Genomic DNA, 18,780 nt, shown 5'->3' with positions numbered 1-18,780 from the left:
CTAACACGTTAACCTAACTATTCAAATAAAAACTACGTATTAACCCCTTACAATATTCGGCCAACCACACCTACAGATCATAGTAAGCTTATAAGAAAACAATAAGCAACTCATTAACAAATTTTTGTCAATGTTTACCACATAATCATAATTTCACTGCAAGCTGTCTTCCTGAGCAAAAGTCACTAAATTATTTATAACTGGAGCTACGAAACTCTAAATCAAGTGCCGTTAATTTTCCTTGAAAATAGACTCATATATCTTCTATCCATAAAATTTTCAGAATTTTTGGTAAGGCCAATCAATACCAGATTTTTCTTAAAGTTTCCCATGTTTCACTGTTTGACTAATCTGACCACTCTTCATTACGAATCAAATTTCTCATTGTACAGAATTCAAAATATGTTCTCGTTTATTCCATTTGAAACTAGACTCATTAAGATTTAATTACATAATTTATGTAGCTTCTAACTCATCTCGCACAATTTATGGTGATTTTCCAAAGTCACGTTACTGCTACTGTCCCAAGCAGATTTATTACCAAATCACTCTTTCACACCTAACTTGCTTGCTTGTTATTTAAACATGTATATCACCAATCAATCATCACATATCTATGATTTTACTTAAGTATAATCTCTATTTCATCATTTTAAAGCACAACATGTTAGCCGATTTTTCCCCTTAGCATCTAAGGCACATGCATGCTCATTTGTTTGGCTCAACTTCACCTATCTTCCATTTTTCATCAAAAGAACATGAAACAACAACCATTTCCTTCATTTTAATTCATGACTAAATGCTCACAACACAACTAAAAACCAAAATATGCTTCAAGAGTTAACGTAGAATCAAGAAGAACTCATGAACATCAAGATAGAAGCAAACTACCATGAACTTACCTTCAATTTTCTTCCCCAAGTGACCGAACATTCAAGAGCTTTCTCCTCTCCTTTCTCTTCTCTAACTCTAGGCTATGATGAACAAAGATGGACAAAACTTTGTTCTTTTCACCCCTTTTTCTTTTAATAAAATTTCATATTTCATCCATTTAATTCTTTAATACAAAAGACATGAAATTCCAATCATGGAACATTTACCTAACCCATTATCATGGAACATTCACCTAACCCATTATCAATTTGTACCATAAATTATGGATATCAAGTGCACATTTTGTCTACAACAACATGATGGCTGGCCACTTCATGTAAAATAGGAGGTTTGTCATGCAAATCCTCCTATTTTGCACTCCTATTTATTTGGCCACTTCAATTTAGCCTATAGCATTTTCAAACATTTTCACATAGGTCCTATTTCATAATTTCACCCTCTTTTTCTTATGGAACAAAAATTAACTAAAATTGTCGGGTTCTATCTTAAGCTTGGGCCTTCTAGAGGCCCACTAACATAATTAAACCTATGCCAACATTCACAGAATTCCCAAAAATTGGGGCGTTACATGTTTTGAATTGGAAGCCTAATCTTACATTGGTGATATGTGATTTGACTATGAAACAAAATTGAAATGAGAATTATATGAAAATGGAATTGAAATGGATCATGAAACTTGTGGTTTTGTAACAGCCCTAAATTCTTGAGTCAACGTTCGAGTGTTGACCTGGGTTGGCCATGGATAAAATTATTTTGGAATTGATTTTTGTTGAAATTAATTTGGGTGAATTTTAGACCTTTTTATAAGAAATTAAGGATGTTGAGAAGCTTGTGTAAAGTAAAGGGAAGATAGATGACGAATATGGTGATTTTACCATTTTTTAATAAAAGTCTTCTCCTAATTAATGGCAGAAGATGGTTTCCCAAATTGAGGTATGGGATAATGTAGATTTCTCTCCATTTTTCTTATATTATAATCACCCTATTTTTTCTCTTCTTTCTACATTTTTTTTGTTTTCTCCATCAATTTTCCTTAGCAAATCATGTAGAGGGAGAGAGATTTGAGTGAGTTCTCACCATTTTCATCCTCCAAATCTCAAAGAAGGTAAGGGTCTTGATCTAGGTTTTTTTTTAAGTTCCATGGAAAAAAATATCTATGTTCTTCAAGGATAAAAGTAGAGATTATTGGGTGTTTAGGAGGGTTTGAGTTTGAGGAAGTCTCTACCAATCTGCTCATATTTTATTTATTTATCTAAAGCATATATTTTTTCATCCCATTAACTCTTATTTTTTGGGAAATCTTGTGTGTTACAGGGTTATTAGTTAAAGAGGGTGGTGAATCTTCTAAAGCTAAGGGTAAAGGCAAAGTGGTGGAGAGCTATGCAAGAAACTTTGTTGGTGTTTTTCCATTAAGATGGTACCTGTAATAGCCCATTTTTTCCCAGCCCATTCCAGTATTTAAAATAATAAACCCCCAAAAAATAAAAATAAAAAAAGTCCAAGTCCAGTACAAAATTACAAACATATTTTGGCCCAATCAGAATGACCCATTACTTGAAAAGATTTAAGGTCCATCTATAAGCTTGACTCATATGGAAATATAATCTTTAAGGATATGCAATCTTAGATATGATATGCAATCTTAGATATGATACAATTTTATATATGATATGCAATCTTAGATATGATACGCAATCTTGAAGATATGATCTTGTAATCTTGGAGATTTAATTTGTAGATATCCTTTAATCTTAACCGTTCATGTAATTGATCTGTACCGTTGGATTTGAGGAGGCTCAACTATAAATAGAGGCCTCTGCCTTCATTGTAACACACTTGAGTTTTGGGAAGCAATAAGAATTCTTGAAAGCATTCACTCAAATTTCTCTCCCTCTTGCGTTCTTACTCTCTGTGGTTTGTTCTTATTTTATTCTTCATCTATCTTAGTTTTTCAACCTTTTTTTATTTTATTTTCTTCATTTTTCAAATATGTATATTTATTCCTATCTTTTATACATTTGATTATGTATTTTACATATTATAATATTTAACCTTTTTATATAGTTTATTTTCAAATATATATTTTCTATGTGTATATATATTATATTATCATTTCATGTATTTTGAACTATTGCATTATATTTTTGTAATTTGTAAATGTTCTATTTATTCATTTTTTTTGTATGTCATTTATCTTATTTGTGCATAGTTTCCTTTTTTTTATATGCTATGTTTAATTATTTCTTTTATGTGCTATTTTATGATATATATTGTTGTATAATTTTTGCATGTATTATGTTTTTCTTTTAGTTTACTCATGTTTTTATTTGTTTATTATCTTATATTTATCCTAGTATGATTTTTTTCATTAAACGTATGTTCATGTTATTTAGTTTTGTCATAATGATATTATTTATGGTTGTATGGAAATGTTAGAATATTTTGTACATCTATGCTTCATGATGCATTAATATGTCATCCTAAAACGTCATTTAAAAATAATATTCCAAGGTTTTTTTTAAAAAAAATTAAAAGGCAATGCTTGATGTTTGGAAACTTCGAGAAAGGTAGTGCCCTAACTTACTGGGTTGCGACTTTTCTCGTTGAATTCCAATAGTCAAGTACCCTTCTAAGTGATTTTGAGTTTTTAAAACTTAAACAATTATTTCAAGATTTCAAAACATAGTGTCCTAACTTACTGGATATGGCGTTTTTTTGTTTCGAGATAGAAATTTTCGAAAGACGAGCTTAGTTTCGAAGGTTTTAAAATGTTGCATCCTAACTTACTGGATGTGATGTTTTGACTCGTTTGAAATAAGTGAGTCTTAATTTTCAAAATTGAGACATTCTAATTAAAAGAGATTTGCATCTTAAAACTTTCAAATTTCTGACATTAAAGACACTTGATAATCAATTAGGTACCAATTTTTGGGCGTTACGAGGGTGCTAACCCTTCCTCGTATGTAACCGACTCCCGAATCTATTTTCTCGACTTTCGTAGACCAAAATTAATGTTTTAAAACAAAACATTTATAAGGTGATCCAATCACACCTAAAAAGATTGGTGGTGACTCCCGTTTTCGTTTTTCTTAAAGTCAATTCCCATTTTCCAAAACTCGATTTAAAAATAGTTTCGACAGCTTGGCGACTCCACTGGGGACTAATAAGAGAGTCAAGCCATTTAATTGATTATCTATTATCTTAATGTCAGAAATTAAAAATTTTAAAATTTAATCCTCTTTGCATTACATGTGTTTGTATTATTGCATGTGTTGCTATATTCTGATACGCATTGCATTTGCATGATCGTTGTGGTCACACCCTTAAGTAGGAGTGAGAAGCTACACCTTCGTGAGGTTTTCGCCTCCGTGTAGGATAGTGGATCACTTTCGAGATACATCCGTACCTATGGTTTCGTGAGATTTTCATCTCCGTGTAGCCATAGGGAAATGTATTCCACTGAACTGAACTCGATTCAAATGAGCCTATAATGGGTGAGGATCGAGGAATCTGCTGGTTCGGGTACCTCAAACTTTAGAAACAAACCACATATAGAAAAACCGTAAGAGCTTAATATAGATAGAATTATACTTAGGTTATCTTTGTGTTTATTAATATCATATGATACTGACTGTTTTCTTTCTTTTGTGCATGTCATTTTGCATTTAAAAGGTATCGATTCACGGTCAGTTTCTAAGTTAGAAAGTTTTATTATGGAGAACGGACTTCTTGATAGAATGGAGGGCAACGTTAACGTCTATAAATGGTCAAAGGAAACGCTGAAGGATACACATCAGAATTATGGGGTTACACTCGTATCAGCGTGGCGCAAAATAATCTCCAAGAGTTAAAGGAAATATGGGATCAATGGAGTAATGAAGCCAAGCAGTTGTTCTACAATAACTAAGGGGACTTGCAGTATTTGCTTGACAGGAGGATAGATGAGCAATTCAAAGTGAGTGTGGGAGTATCGATGGACATTTCTACCATTATAGCATTTCTCTTTCATATGAAGACGGTTACCATGTGGATGGTAAGGGTATTGGAAGGAAAGTGATTGATAGAGTGCATGAGACCTACAAAAATGAGTTGGATGGAAAGAATTTTACCTATGATGGTAAAAAGCTCGTTTACTATAGGACCGCTACCAAACAACAAGCTTGAGTTTACTGTTGTACTTATCAGAAACAATGGAAATGCAAGCCCCGATGGCCTGGATAGCTCAAGTAAGCATGAAAGAAAGTGATTAAAAAAGACCGTATCATACAAAGACCTTTAGAGATTAGCTATGCTGCGAAGGTACCGAGGCAGGATGCTCTGCGTGGGTAGAAATCTGAAAGCTCTCAAGAAACACTGAGGATATAGGATATTATTTTAAGGTAGCGCACTGCAGAACGGGATACCTACCTGTTCGCTAATCTATCTCAAAATAATCAAAACAACTTCACAAGTATTGGAGGAGGTGCCCTTAGCTGCACGGATTACCCTACAGGTGAGGTTGTAGCTCAAACTTAGGAGGCAGCTGATTATTTACAGACATTGGCGGCACAGGCTGACATATTGAGCACCAATATGAGCTACAATCTGATCGTGGCCAAGAGTTTGTTTTGTTGTTAAAACTTTAGGCATTAGGGCGAAAGCATATTTGTAATCCATTTATATGTAAATATATTCTTTTTCTAAATAAAGTTTTCTAAATGAGATTGAATCGAGATCGATACATTTTGCATTCATTTGCATCTTATAGCATTTCATTGCATCATTTGTATTCAAAATTATAAAAAGACCCTAATTAGTTAAAGTTATTAAAAAGAAAAAGAAAAAGAGAGAGAGAGAGAAGAGGGTCACGGCTGAGTGAAAAGAAGTTGAATGGGAATTAACGATGTTCCCTTACATATCCTCGAATTTTGTGTCAGGAGGGATAGCTTACCCGGAGAAGGGGTTTTGGAAATAAAAATCATCCCATCAATGTCATACATGAGGAAGGGACTGAACAAAGAAACCTTGAGGGCATTCGTCCTTATGAACCGGGAAGTTCTTTAAACAATTGGACTGCAGAAGAACTTTCTGTAATCTTTAGGAATTTTACGGAGTAATATTCAGAACACTCTTGTTGCTCTAAAGCCTAGGAGTAATGAGATTTCTTTTGAGCAGTAGGCTCATGTTCAGACATTTTTATTTTCAATAAAACATACTTTTATTATTTATCCGAGTAAATATTCTTTCATTCTGATTCTTTTGACCTTTGACATTCTTTATAAATTTTCATTTCATGTAAATAGTCATTCTTGAATTCATTTATTCCTTGTATATTCTTTTGTGTGCCTATCATAGATCTCTAGATATCAATGACACGGACAACGATACTATAGATTCAGAGTTCCTTTTGAGTGCGATATGTGTTTAGAGGAATCTCAGTACTTTGAAGGTGACAGAAATTGTGACTTGTTTCTGAATTTTTTGAAAATGGTTTTTACCCCATGAAGTGGTGGTAGGAAATATAGCCTTAGAGGAAGGAAAGATTGCGAAATTGGAATTAGCTGAGGAGATAAAACAAAACCTTGTTGAGACTATTATGGGAATTCAAAAATGTGGTCCAAAGACGCATGCAGGAGGATTTGCAATTGCCAGGATAAACATGAGGTTTTGGGGCATTGTTAGTTCACCATGGAAAGGGATCGCATCAGTTGTACAATGAATGCCAAATTTAAAGGAGTCAAGACTTATGAGGCATGTATGTTATGGGCCCGAGGTCGTCAAAAGTTTCAAGCTGGCAATGACTCATCTTTGTGGACATCAACTACTCCATTAAGAGGGGGAGATAGCTTCATATGCCAATATTACAAAGTCAAAAGTCATCCATTTCAAAAAAAAAAGATTACATAACTGCACAATGCCAAAAGTTTACAGTCTTTTCAAAGATAATGCTTACCACTGTACAACAAAGGTTGCCAAAAGAAAATAAAAAGAAGAAAAAAACAAATTACAGAAGATGACCGAGACTGGTAAAAATTGGCATAAGAAACTACCGCCTACTCTCTATGCTTACGCTGGGGCAAACACCTTCAATTCCAGTTGTTTCAAAGGTTCCAACCATCATCCTTGGAATGGGTGCATTGTTTGGCTTTCATGAGCAGTCTGATGTGCCGTCAATGGTTAGCTCCAGGCGGTGGCCATTGATTTCCAGCTATGGGGCATCAGGCCATACATAGTCTTTAAAGCTTAAAATGATAGATTCTTTCATCAAAACTAGTTTTTGACAAAGTAGATGACGATATCGTGAAGGAAGCTCTCTTAGACTTCTATACAAGTTCAAGGAAGAGGAAACCTGATCAAATCATTATTTTCAGGGATGGGGTTAGCGAGTTTCAATTCAATCAAGTTTTGATCAAGTTGTTGAGGCTTGCAAGTTTCTTGACGAGAAGTGGAACCCTAAAGTTTTTTCAGCAGGGATCTCCTGAAAATGTGCTACATGGTACTGCCATTGACAACAAAGTATGCCATCCAAAGAACAATGATTTTTACCTTGGTACCCATGCTGGAGTGATTGGAATCACGAGGCAGACCCACTATCATGTTCTCTTAGACCAGGCTGGGTTTTCGGCTGATGATCTGCAAGAGTTTGTTCATTCTCTATCCTGTATGTATCAAAGGAGCACCACAGCCATATTTGTTGTGGCTCCTATTTGCTATGCTCATTTGGCAGCTTCACAGTTGGGGGCAATTTATGAAGATTAGGGATGCTTCAGAAACATCATCGGGTCATGGTGGGATGTATGCTCCGAGAGTAATCTCTGTACCTCAGCTTTCCAAGTTCAAGGATAAAGTCAGAAACTTCATTCTTGTCTGCTGAGAATCATTGAACCATCTTTTTGTAGGGTTTGACAAACAACAACCAGGACTGCTGCTAGGGCAATCCCTTTCTCATGGGTTTATGAATCAAGATTTTTCGTCCAAGTTTTGATGGAGTCAAGAATTGAATACCTCTAGTAAACTTAACTTGAAAGTATTCATTCTAAGCAAATGTACCAAGAATGGATGACACAGACTTATGACAAAGAAGGTTTGTCCAAAAGAATTTCATAAAGGAAGCCTTATGCTGAAAGAGATCCTTCCCATGCAAAAGGATGCCGAATTGGGAAAGGCCATATGTTACGAAGAGGGCTTTCTCTAGAGGTGCACTAATTTTGACAAGAAATGGATAGGAAGAATTTATCTGGTCTAGTGAATTCGGACTCGGTCAAGGAGTACTTTGTCTGAAGGAGAAGGGAAGCCAAGGCGAAAACCCACAAAGGGTGCCTTGAGACCAAAAGGATTTTGAGTTGAAAACCTGAAAGGGCAGCTCAAATTTGGAAAGTCATGCTGTGACCTTGCTATACCAGATTTGACGAGAAGTGAAGTATGTTACATATCAAGGCATCAACGAATTACTTCGGATCTTTTATACACATGTTGAACTCAAGAATGTCTTCATGGAGCTGGTGTATAGACGCTCAAGCGGCGATATATGGGGCATCTGATTTCTGTCCTATTTACTATCTTTGGATTCTTTTTCTTCGCAAAGATATGTTCTCAGGTTAATCTTTTTGCATTCCTTCCAATTATTTGTCCAAATCTAATTATCCTCAGGATCAATTTATTTGTCTCCCATTATTCATAAAGCATGTAGCATTGAAATAATGATAGATGAACTAAAATATCTTCACAAACGAAGTTTTGCATATTACTCTGGAAATTTCTAGATAATACAAGAAACTGAAACAAAACAATTGTTTAAGGAATTCTTATATGTTGGGTTGGATGTTTTAAGCAATATTAATCTTAAGAAAGGATCATTTCATAAACATCTTCAGTGGGTCGTAACATTTGGAGAATGGTACGGTAGACCAAATTGATGGAGAAGATTCGAGGCATACGACCAGAGTATGAATGATATGTCGAGAAGAACTAGGTGGAAAGCTCGATAGATGAATGAGTGATGACGTCCGAAATAGGAGTTATTTTCATAAACATTTTGCATCATAATATGTCTAATTAGGAGCATTTGACTCATTTCGATCATGGCATCTTAATTATTTGGCATAAGCATAAATTCCAGGAAATCAATTCTATAGGAGGATTCCCCAGTAGACAATGTAGCAAGATTGATTGAAAATTACAAAATTCAGCTCCTTAATCCCCTAAGCAGTAGGGTAACAGGTTAAATTTGCAGATCTTATCTCCCCTAAGCAGTAGGGTAACTGGTCAAAATTGCGGATCTTATCTCCCTAAGCAGTAGTGGAGCAGATGGAAGATGCGCCTTAACCCGCTAAGCAGTAGGGTAATAGGTTAAAGTATAGCAGATCTGGCCTTCAGGTGTTCACGCTGAAGCAGATCCAAGATGATTTGGCATCTCTGTATTGTCAGAGAACAAATCAAAGAAATAGATTTGGCATCTCCATATTCGACGGAGAGCATATCGAAGACATAGCAGATCTGACCTTTGGATGTTTTCACGTCGAAGCAGATCCAAGATAATTTGGCATTCTTGTGTTTACAAGGAGCAAATTGAAGACATAGCAGATCTGGCCTTCAGGTGTTTACAATGAAGTAGATCCAAGATGATTTGGCATCTCTGTATTGTCAGAGAACAAATTGAAGAAACAGATTTGGCATCTCCATATTCGACAGGGAGCAGATCGAAAACATAATAGATCTGACCTTTGGATGTTTTCACATCGAAGCAGATCCAAGATGATTTGGCATTCTTGTGTTTACACGGAGCAAATCGAAGACATAGCAGATCTAACCTTCAGGTGTTTACACTGAAGTAGATCCAAGATGATTTGGCATCTCTGTATTGTCAGAGAACAAATCGAAGAAACAGATTTGGCATCTCCATATTCGACGGAGAGCAGATCGAAGACATAGCAGATCTGACCTTTGGATGTTTTCACATTGAAGTAGATCCAAGATGATTTGGCATTCTTGTGTTTACAAGGAGCAAATCGAAGACATAGCAGATCTGACCTTCAGGTGTTTACACTGAAGCAGATCCAAGATGATTTGACATCTCTGTATTGTCAGAGAACAAATCGAAGAAACAGATTTGGCATCTCCATATTCGACGGAGAGCAGATCGAAGACATAACAGATCTGACCTTTGGATGTTTTACATCGAAGCAGATCCAAGATGATTTGACATATCTGTATTGTTAGAGAACAAATTGAGTAAATAGATTTGGCATCTCCATATTCGACGAAGAGCAAATCGAAGACATAGCAGATCTGACCTTCGGATCTTTTCACATTGAAGCAGATCCAAGATGATTTAGCATCCTTGTGTTTACAAGGAGCAAATCGAAGACATAGCAGATCTGACCTTCAGGTGTTTACGCTGAAGCAGATCCAAGATGATTTGACATATCTGTATTGTCAAGGAACGAATCGAAGGTAGCAGATTTGACATCTCTGTATTCGATGGAGAGAAGATCGAAAACATCAACATGACAATCCTGAGTTTGCAAGGAGCAGATTGAGGACCATGAAGTCTGAAGCTGATGAGACCGGGCAAAATGGGTCCTTTTATAGTCTTTGCTCTATTCTCGTTACACTACAATGAGCAAAGAGGGGCAGCTGTAATAGCCCATTTTTGCTCGACCCATTCCAGTATTTAAAATAATAAACCCCCAAAAAATAAAAATAAAACAAAGTCCAAGTCCAGTACAAAATTACAAACATATAATTTGGCCCAATCAGAATGGCCCATTACTTGAAAAGATTTAAGGTCCATCTATAAGCTTGACTCATATGGAAATATAATCTTTAAGGATATGCAATCTTAGATATGATATGCAATCTTAGATATGATACAATCTTATATATGATATGCAATCTTAGATATGATATGCAATCTTGAAGATATGATCTTGTAATCTTGGAGATTTAATTTGTAGATATCCTTTAATCTTAACCGTTGATGTAATTGATCTGTACCGTTGGATTTGGGGAGGCTCAACTATAAATAGAGGCTTCTCCCTTCATTGTAACACACTTGAGTTTTGGGAAGCAATAAGAATTCTTGAAAGCATTCACTCAAATTTCTCTCCCTCTTGCGTTCTTACTCTCTGTGGTTTGTTCTTATTTTATTCTTCGTCTATCTTAGTTTTTCAACCTTTTTTTATTTTAATTTCTTCATTTTTCAAATATGTATATTTATTCCTATCTTTTATACATTTGATTATGTATTTTATATATTATAATATTTAACCTTTTTATATAGTTTATTTTCAAATATATATTTTCTATGCGTATATATATTATACTATCATTTCATGTATTTTGAACTATTGCATTATATTTTTATAATTTGTAAATGTTCTATTTATTCATTTTTTTGTATGTCATTTATCTTATTTGTGCATAGTTTCCTTTTTTTTATATGCTATGTTTAATTATTTCTTTTATGTGCTATTTTATGATATATATTGTTGTATAATTTTTGCATGTACTATGTTTTCTTTTAGTTTACTCATGTTTTTATTTATTTATTATCTTATATTTACCCTAGTATGATTTTTTTCATTAAACGTATGTTCATGTTATTTAGTTTTGTCATAATGATATTACTTATGTTTGTATGGAAATGTTAGAATATTTTGTACATCTATGCTTCATGATGCATTAATATGTCATCCTAAAACGTCATTTAAAAATAATATTCCAAGGTTTTTTTTAAAAAAAATTAAAAGGCAATGCTTGATGTTTGGAAACTTCGAGAAAGGTAGTTCCCTAACTTACTGGGTTGCGACTTTTCTCGTTGAATTCGAATAGTCAAGCACCCTTCTAAGTGATTTTGAGTTTTTAAAACTTAAACAATTATTTCGAGATTTCAAAACATAGTGTCCTAACTTACTGGATATGGCGTTTTGTTGTTTCGAGATAGAAATTTTCGAAAGACGAGCTTAGTTTCGAAGGTTTTAAAATGTTGCGTCCTAACTTACTGGATGTGATGTTTTGACTTGTTTGAAATAAGTGAGCCTTAATTTTAAAAATTGAGACATTCTAATTAAAAGAGGTTTGCATCTTAAAACTTTCAAATTTCCGACATTAAAGACACTTGATAATCAATTAGGTACCAATTTTTGGGCGTTACGAGGGTGCTAACCCTTCCTCGTACGTAACCGACTCCCGAATCCAGTTTCTCGACTTTCGTAGACCAAAATTAATGTTTTAAAACAAAACATTTTATAAGGTGATCCAATCACACCTAAAAAGATTGGTGGCGACTCCCGTTTTCGTTTTTCTTAAAGTCGATTCCCATTTTCCAAAACTCGATTTAAAAATAGTTTCGACAGTACCCTCTAACTCTCTTAAGCTTTTTGATAAGTCATAAATATGATGCTTGTGTGATAATGCATGCATGTTATATGTCTTTGGTTGGAAATCATGTTTGGATGATTAAAATGAAGCTAAAAACTTAGTTATGAAATCTGCCAGAAATAAATTATTACATGAATAGTAAGTTTGAAAATTCGCCATAAATTTTGTAAAAATAATTAAGAAGAGATCTATACATTGTTGTAACCGTGAGTTAGTCTTGTTTCATTTAAAACAAACAGAGATCGATTTCAATTTTTATTTTAAAAGATATGAATTTTTGAGTGTTGAAAGGTCATAAATATCTGGCAGCAGAATTCTTATAAAACATATTTAGCAGTGACTTTAAAAAAATCACCAAAAATTTCACAAGATAAATAGGAAGTGTGTCTTATATCTCTATAACCGTACAGAAGTTTAGTTTCGTTTAAAACAAACGATGCTCGATTTAGAGTTATATATTAAGAGTTATTAATTTTTGAATGAGAAAAGGTTAGAATGTCAAGGTAGCAAACTGTCACATCTCATTAGTTAATATTTTAGCTAGAATGATAAGCATGTTGAAACGAGTATGAGACTCGAATGTCATGGTTGTATTTTTGTGGTTATATGTTTGATGATTTGTTTGTGCTCAGCCTTCGGGCTCTAACCTAACTAGCGGCCATGAGTGGCGCTCGGGATAACCCTATGGACACTCGTGATTATTTGACAAGCGGCCAGAAGTGGCACGAGACTATTTGGATACCCAATTATTTGAGCAGTATGTGCAATCTAACAAGTTTTGCAAGTTTTATATGCAAGTGATTTGGTTATGTATATTTAATGACTCATGATTTAATTATTCGATACTCATGTCATGCTTCTATGTATACATTTGATTTGCATGCTTATATTTATGAATTGCTTGAAGCATGGTAGATTTGTTGTGTACCACTGAGCCTGTAAAGCTCAGCCTTCAAATTTTTTTTTATGTTCAGATTTGTAGACTTTTGCTCATGTTTGAGGAACATCATTGACGAGAGACTTCTAGCATCACGTATTCAGAGTACAGTACCTTATCTATTAGTAGGCATTGTATTCCTAAGGCCTTACTTGTATTTTTTTAGGTCTATAACCCATTTATCATTTTTGTTATTTTGATTATTTTGATATATGTTGATATTGGAGCTCCACATATTTTGTATAACTATTTTTATTACTATTTTCAGTATAACTATGATGATAATTTCTCTTATATAAAATGTATTTCAATGTTTTAAATTATTTAAAAATTTTGCTGGGTTGCTCCGGTGACCTGATGTAGAGCCTTAGTATTCAAGTACTTTGTATTCAGGATTAGGGTGTTACAGGTTTTTACCTCGTTTCACTAAGTTAGACTAAATCGGATATAGTTGGCATGTCATAGAGTCTTTATATAAGAGAATTTAGATCTCCCCAATTCCCAGAGGGTTGTGGGTAATCCCAATTCCCAGAGGGTCGTGGGTAGTCCCAATTCCCAGAGGGTCGTGGGCAGTCCCAATTCCCAGAGGGTCATAGACTACTTTAATAGCCATCATTGCCGAACAACTCGAGGTGACGGATTTGTGTATTTGGTTATGAGTCTAAACTTTAGTATGGGGTCTAAATTGAAAGAGAAACAAAAACAAACTTGAATTTATTTGAATTTCCATATTGTGCAAATTAAATTAATTATGCGATTTTAAATTTAATTAAAAAGCTTAATTTTTTTTATCGATTTGTCAATATCAAAATATTAAAGTCGATTAATATTAGAATTTTCTTTTATTTTGATGTTACTAATGATATTTATAATCATGTTTTAGTTTATTTTTATCAATTAATTTGTATTCAATACTTATGTAATGATTTATATGATATTAGAACCACTGAACATAAAAATTGCTCAGTGTACGGTTTGTCTATTTTTCCGTTGCAAGTAGTTAGATTCTCTAGATCGTTCAGCAACATCCGAAGAATCAAAGTTCAGCTCAAACAATATTGGTGAAGAGTTTGCTTTATAGTTGATATAAATGGCATGTACCTAGCCTTGTATATATATAATATTATGCCGTAAACTGAATTTAAATATTTTCATTATGTTTTCTTTTCTAGTATTGTATAACTAATGTTTTGAATGAAATAGTGAACCGTAGAAATCTAGTTTATTGGTATATTTTGAGATATCAAAGTGTGGGCAATTGATTTGGGAGATTAATTGAATGTGATTACATTGTGAAATCTTTTTTTTTTTTGCAGGGGGTTTTACGTAAAATAGACAAAAATGTTGCCGAATTTTTTATACAATAATTTTATCACTACATTTCATTTTCAAACAAAAATGGAAAAGTGAGTTGCTTAGGCAACAAAATATGACATTTTATATTCCGGTCCAACAACTGGGTCGGGTATAAGGTGTCACATTTGTATTGGAAATTGCAATATTTATTGAATGTGAACAAATGAATAAATTAGCATAATGAATTTGATATACTATATGACATTACTTAATTGCATCTTACATCTTAATTATTTACATTAAGTTTCAATTGTTTGAATTATAAAAATACCACTGAGTTATACTCAGTACAGGGTTTGGTTTTCCATGTGCAGGTTAGGTAGTTTTCAACGTATCGTCGACTCATCATCCAACAACGATCCCGGACTCAAGTATGGTGATGTATTATTTTGTAATGGCATGTACCTAGGTGGTCTTTTGGTTGATGGTTATTTTGTTAATGTGATGATATTTTGAGTCCCAAGTGTAATTGTATTTATATGTTCATATGGTTCAGGTTAAAGCTATGTCTTGGTAGGTTAGTCAAGCTTAATGTTTTGCATATGATTTGCTTTAACTTGTTAGCCTAAATAACTAGAACATTAGTTAAATCTTGATAATTTGGTATGAATGTCTGTGTTGAATGGTTGATGTTTTACTAATGTGTTGACAAATATAAATGTGGTACCAATGATGGTACATTGGTTAGGCACTTAAGATTGATGTTTTGGCATGTTTTAAGCATGTTTAATTATGTTTTGAGTAGGTTAAATGATTGGTAAATGAGCTGCTTGGTATTTTAGTAAGCATGAGTAAATGAGCTACTTAGTATTTTAGTAAGCATGATTTGGAAAACTCTAATATTAAGGTACATTTAGGCACACACGACGTAAGACATGGTCTGTCACACAAGCGTGTAACAAGCACGACCTAGCCACACAGGTGTGTGATACGCATGGTCTAGCCACTCGGGCGTGTGTCTTGTTAATTTAATTGTAGATTTCACACAGTCTGGTACACAACTTGTGACACGATCGTGTGTCTAAAGTTAGTGACTTACATGAGTAGAGACACGACCGTGTGACCCTTGTTTCTGAAATTTTTGAAATTTACTCCAAACCCTTTTGAGTTGTTTCAAATTAGTCCCTGTTTATTTTATAATTATATTTAGGGTCTCGTAAACTCGTATTAAGGACTATAAAAGTATTATTATGCTAATTTTAAATGAAGTGGTGAACCTTAATTGGGTGAAGTAGGTTACACTACTAATATCACTGAAAGTAGATAGTCAGAGTATAGTTCAATACTCTGATGCTAATAATTGGAATAGTCTTGTTAGGTATCCAATTTCTAGCTTTCAAGAGGGGATAAATAGTGATAAAATTGTAAACAGTGGAAGACCAAGTTTAGTATTGCATTGCATATCTCATCACTCATTTGTTTAAAATAGTAATATGGAAAATATTAAATTAGCATGCGCTGCTCTCTATATAATATGAATGTTAATAGTCAGCTTGCACCTTTGCTTATGTTGTAATTAGATGTTCTGATTGGTTAGTAATGCCTGTGACCTTAATCCGATAACGGATGTGGGTTAATTGTGTTAAATTTAGTAATATTAGAGTTACAGGTTTAGCCGATTATAACATCCTAAACACGGCCTATATGTTATGGCTGAATCCGAGAGTGTTACGAAGAAGGGTTTTGAAACTGACGATACTTTGGTAAAACCATGTTTAGTTATTTTGATAAAACGTCCAAGTTTTATAAAACATATTCATTTATATTTATATATTACTGAAATCGTTCTATGTTGTCCTTTAAAGTTAACCATTTATTTTGTAGCTGAAGTTTGAAAAAATCGTTTAAAACAAAACCAAGGTCATGTTTCAAAAAACTATTTGTTAAAACCATTTGTTTGCATAAAGTGTTTTTGTCAACGTTGTCAAAAAGAAATCAAAACAAAATCCAAATCAAAAAGTTAAAATCATACATTCCAAAGAGTTCCAAAAATTATAAACTCTCAAGAAAAACCAAATTTTAAAATAAAATCGTTAATACTAAATAAAAATAGTTCTCTATCGAGTGGTCGCTGTTGACTCTTCATCACACCGACCCGTTTAAGTCTGTGGATTACTTGAACAGAATAGAGAAATAGATGTAAGTTTTCATAATTCAATGTGTAACCCAACAGAGATAGTCATGCAACATATACAAAATTTCATATACAATCAGATACAGATTCGAACCTAAGTCCATAACAAAAACAGATATCAGAATTAGATAATAGATCAAACATATAGAATCCTACCCCATCCTCTACACACTATCTCCGTCCACCCATCACACCATGTAAGGTTAAAAACACCCACCCATCCTTACACACTATATAGTGTCGATGCGACACATAATAGATATTATGCAGTTAAGCTACCAGAATATTGGCGATAGGTCACCGTACAGATCACTTCCTTCAATATACAAATCCCACCCTAAATAAAAATACAGAATACATATATAAAAATAACAGAACAAATATGTTTAACATGCTCATATACAGATAATTATATACTTAACAGTACAGTCAGGCATACAAATCTGTGGTCTACTCAAATCAAACTATCAAAGTATTAGATCACATGAAATAGGGTTTGGTTAGCCCTTATTGACCTTAAGGTAAGTTCACAGTTGATCGGAACGACCCGTGCGACCTTAGAGAAAATTTTAGAATTCTGGGTTCCACATACCCGTATGGGCCCACATGCCCAGAATGGCCTAGCCTGTGTGCCCTACACGTCCAACCTAGCCTAGTCCGCGTGGCCTACAAGGCCACACTCACATCGTCACACAGCCGTGTCAGGCGCACAGCCACACATTCGTCAGTTACAGGGTCGTCTCTCACACACGGCCAGCTACACGGTCGGCCACAAGCCCGTGAGGCATCGACAAATCCAATTTTTGGCTTTCGTCGAACCTTGTTTTCTCACGTTAACGGTATATACTTAATTCGATTTTGATGCGTAAGCAATCCCGAACCTACCGGAACCAGCAAACGATATTACACGTTCCCAAAATCAATTTTTAATCCACAATTAAACCAAACCAACGAAACCTTCAACAGTGAAATTCAAACACTAATTACTTACCCAACTTCATGAACAAACCCGACTATGATTTTGCAGGAGAAGAATTTCGTTCCTCACGATTCGCTGCCAAACAACCCATAATCACATCACCAAAAGGACCAGAATTGGTATAGAATAGTTAAAACAACTACCCCTAATTCGAACAAAACTTACTACCCTCACTTACCAGACACACGAAGAATTCAAAAATTGTATCACTGCAATTTTAGAAGAACAATTTTGACAGATCAAGGAAAAAAAAGAAATTTTGTTGGGAAGAAAACATAAAATGGTTAAACCAAACATAAAATGGTTAAACCAAATCCCATTACATCTACATGCATAACCACCCACTAACTCAAAATCCCACTACCACTGAACCACTATCAACCACCATCGACAAAATTTAACACCCACGCTCATACGAGAATTCGAACACAGGACCTCCAGCAAGCTAACTCCTTACCACTAGAACCAACAGGCTCATTCTAATATAAGTTTACTAACAAGAAAATATAACCCAACCCACCAATGATAGGGCTAGGGTATAAAATAATAAAATTTGCCAAAAGTGGGACTTGAACCCAAGACCTCACACACACACCCAGAACACTTAACCACTGAATCATATACACATTTATTGTTAGATTCCACTAAAATAGACTTAAATTATTCAGGACATTACGTCGATTCTCGAACTAAATCAAGCTCTAATTTAAGTTTAAAGGTACATAAAGTTGAGTCGAGTTTGAGTCGGGATTTGGATGCTGATTATAATTGTTTTTGTTTTAAAGTTGAACGATGTCTGATGAATATAATAATAAAGTTGACTAAGAGATGTATACTGGTGATGATGGTTCTAATGAGTTAGATAGAACTAAATCAGTGACACCGAGTGCTAACCTAGTTGGTGTTTAACAACCTAATACTGAGAGGGATAATAATGATGGATTAGGTATTCAAATTTACTTCGAGCTATCGTTGATGCTCTTCAACGTGTTGCGTGAACTACTTTTTCTGCAATATCCACATCTACCATTCGACGGGCTCCGACAAAAGAATTGCAGGGATATGGTGCGATAGAGTTTTTGAGGTTGAAAGAAGTTAACCCTTCAGCAGCTGAAGTTT

At 34.2% G+C, this 18,780-nt stretch overlaps 1 pseudogene; it reads left to right on the top strand.

The window, feature by feature from the left end:
* The first annotated feature begins 6,935 nt into the window (after positions 1-6,935).
* On the top strand, positions 6,936-7,747 carry LOC121217676 (protein argonaute 4-like; annotated as a pseudogene).
* Positions 7,748-18,780: the final 11,033 nt, after the last annotated feature.

This window comes from Gossypium hirsutum, chromosome A01 (genome assembly GCF_007990345.1).
Source record: "Gossypium hirsutum isolate 1008001.06 chromosome A01, Gossypium_hirsutum_v2.1, whole genome shotgun sequence".
Taxonomy (NCBI): domain Eukaryota; kingdom Viridiplantae; phylum Streptophyta; class Magnoliopsida; order Malvales; family Malvaceae; genus Gossypium; species Gossypium hirsutum.
Note: the sequence above shows the minus strand (reverse complement) of the source record. Positions and strands in the feature narration are given on the sequence as shown.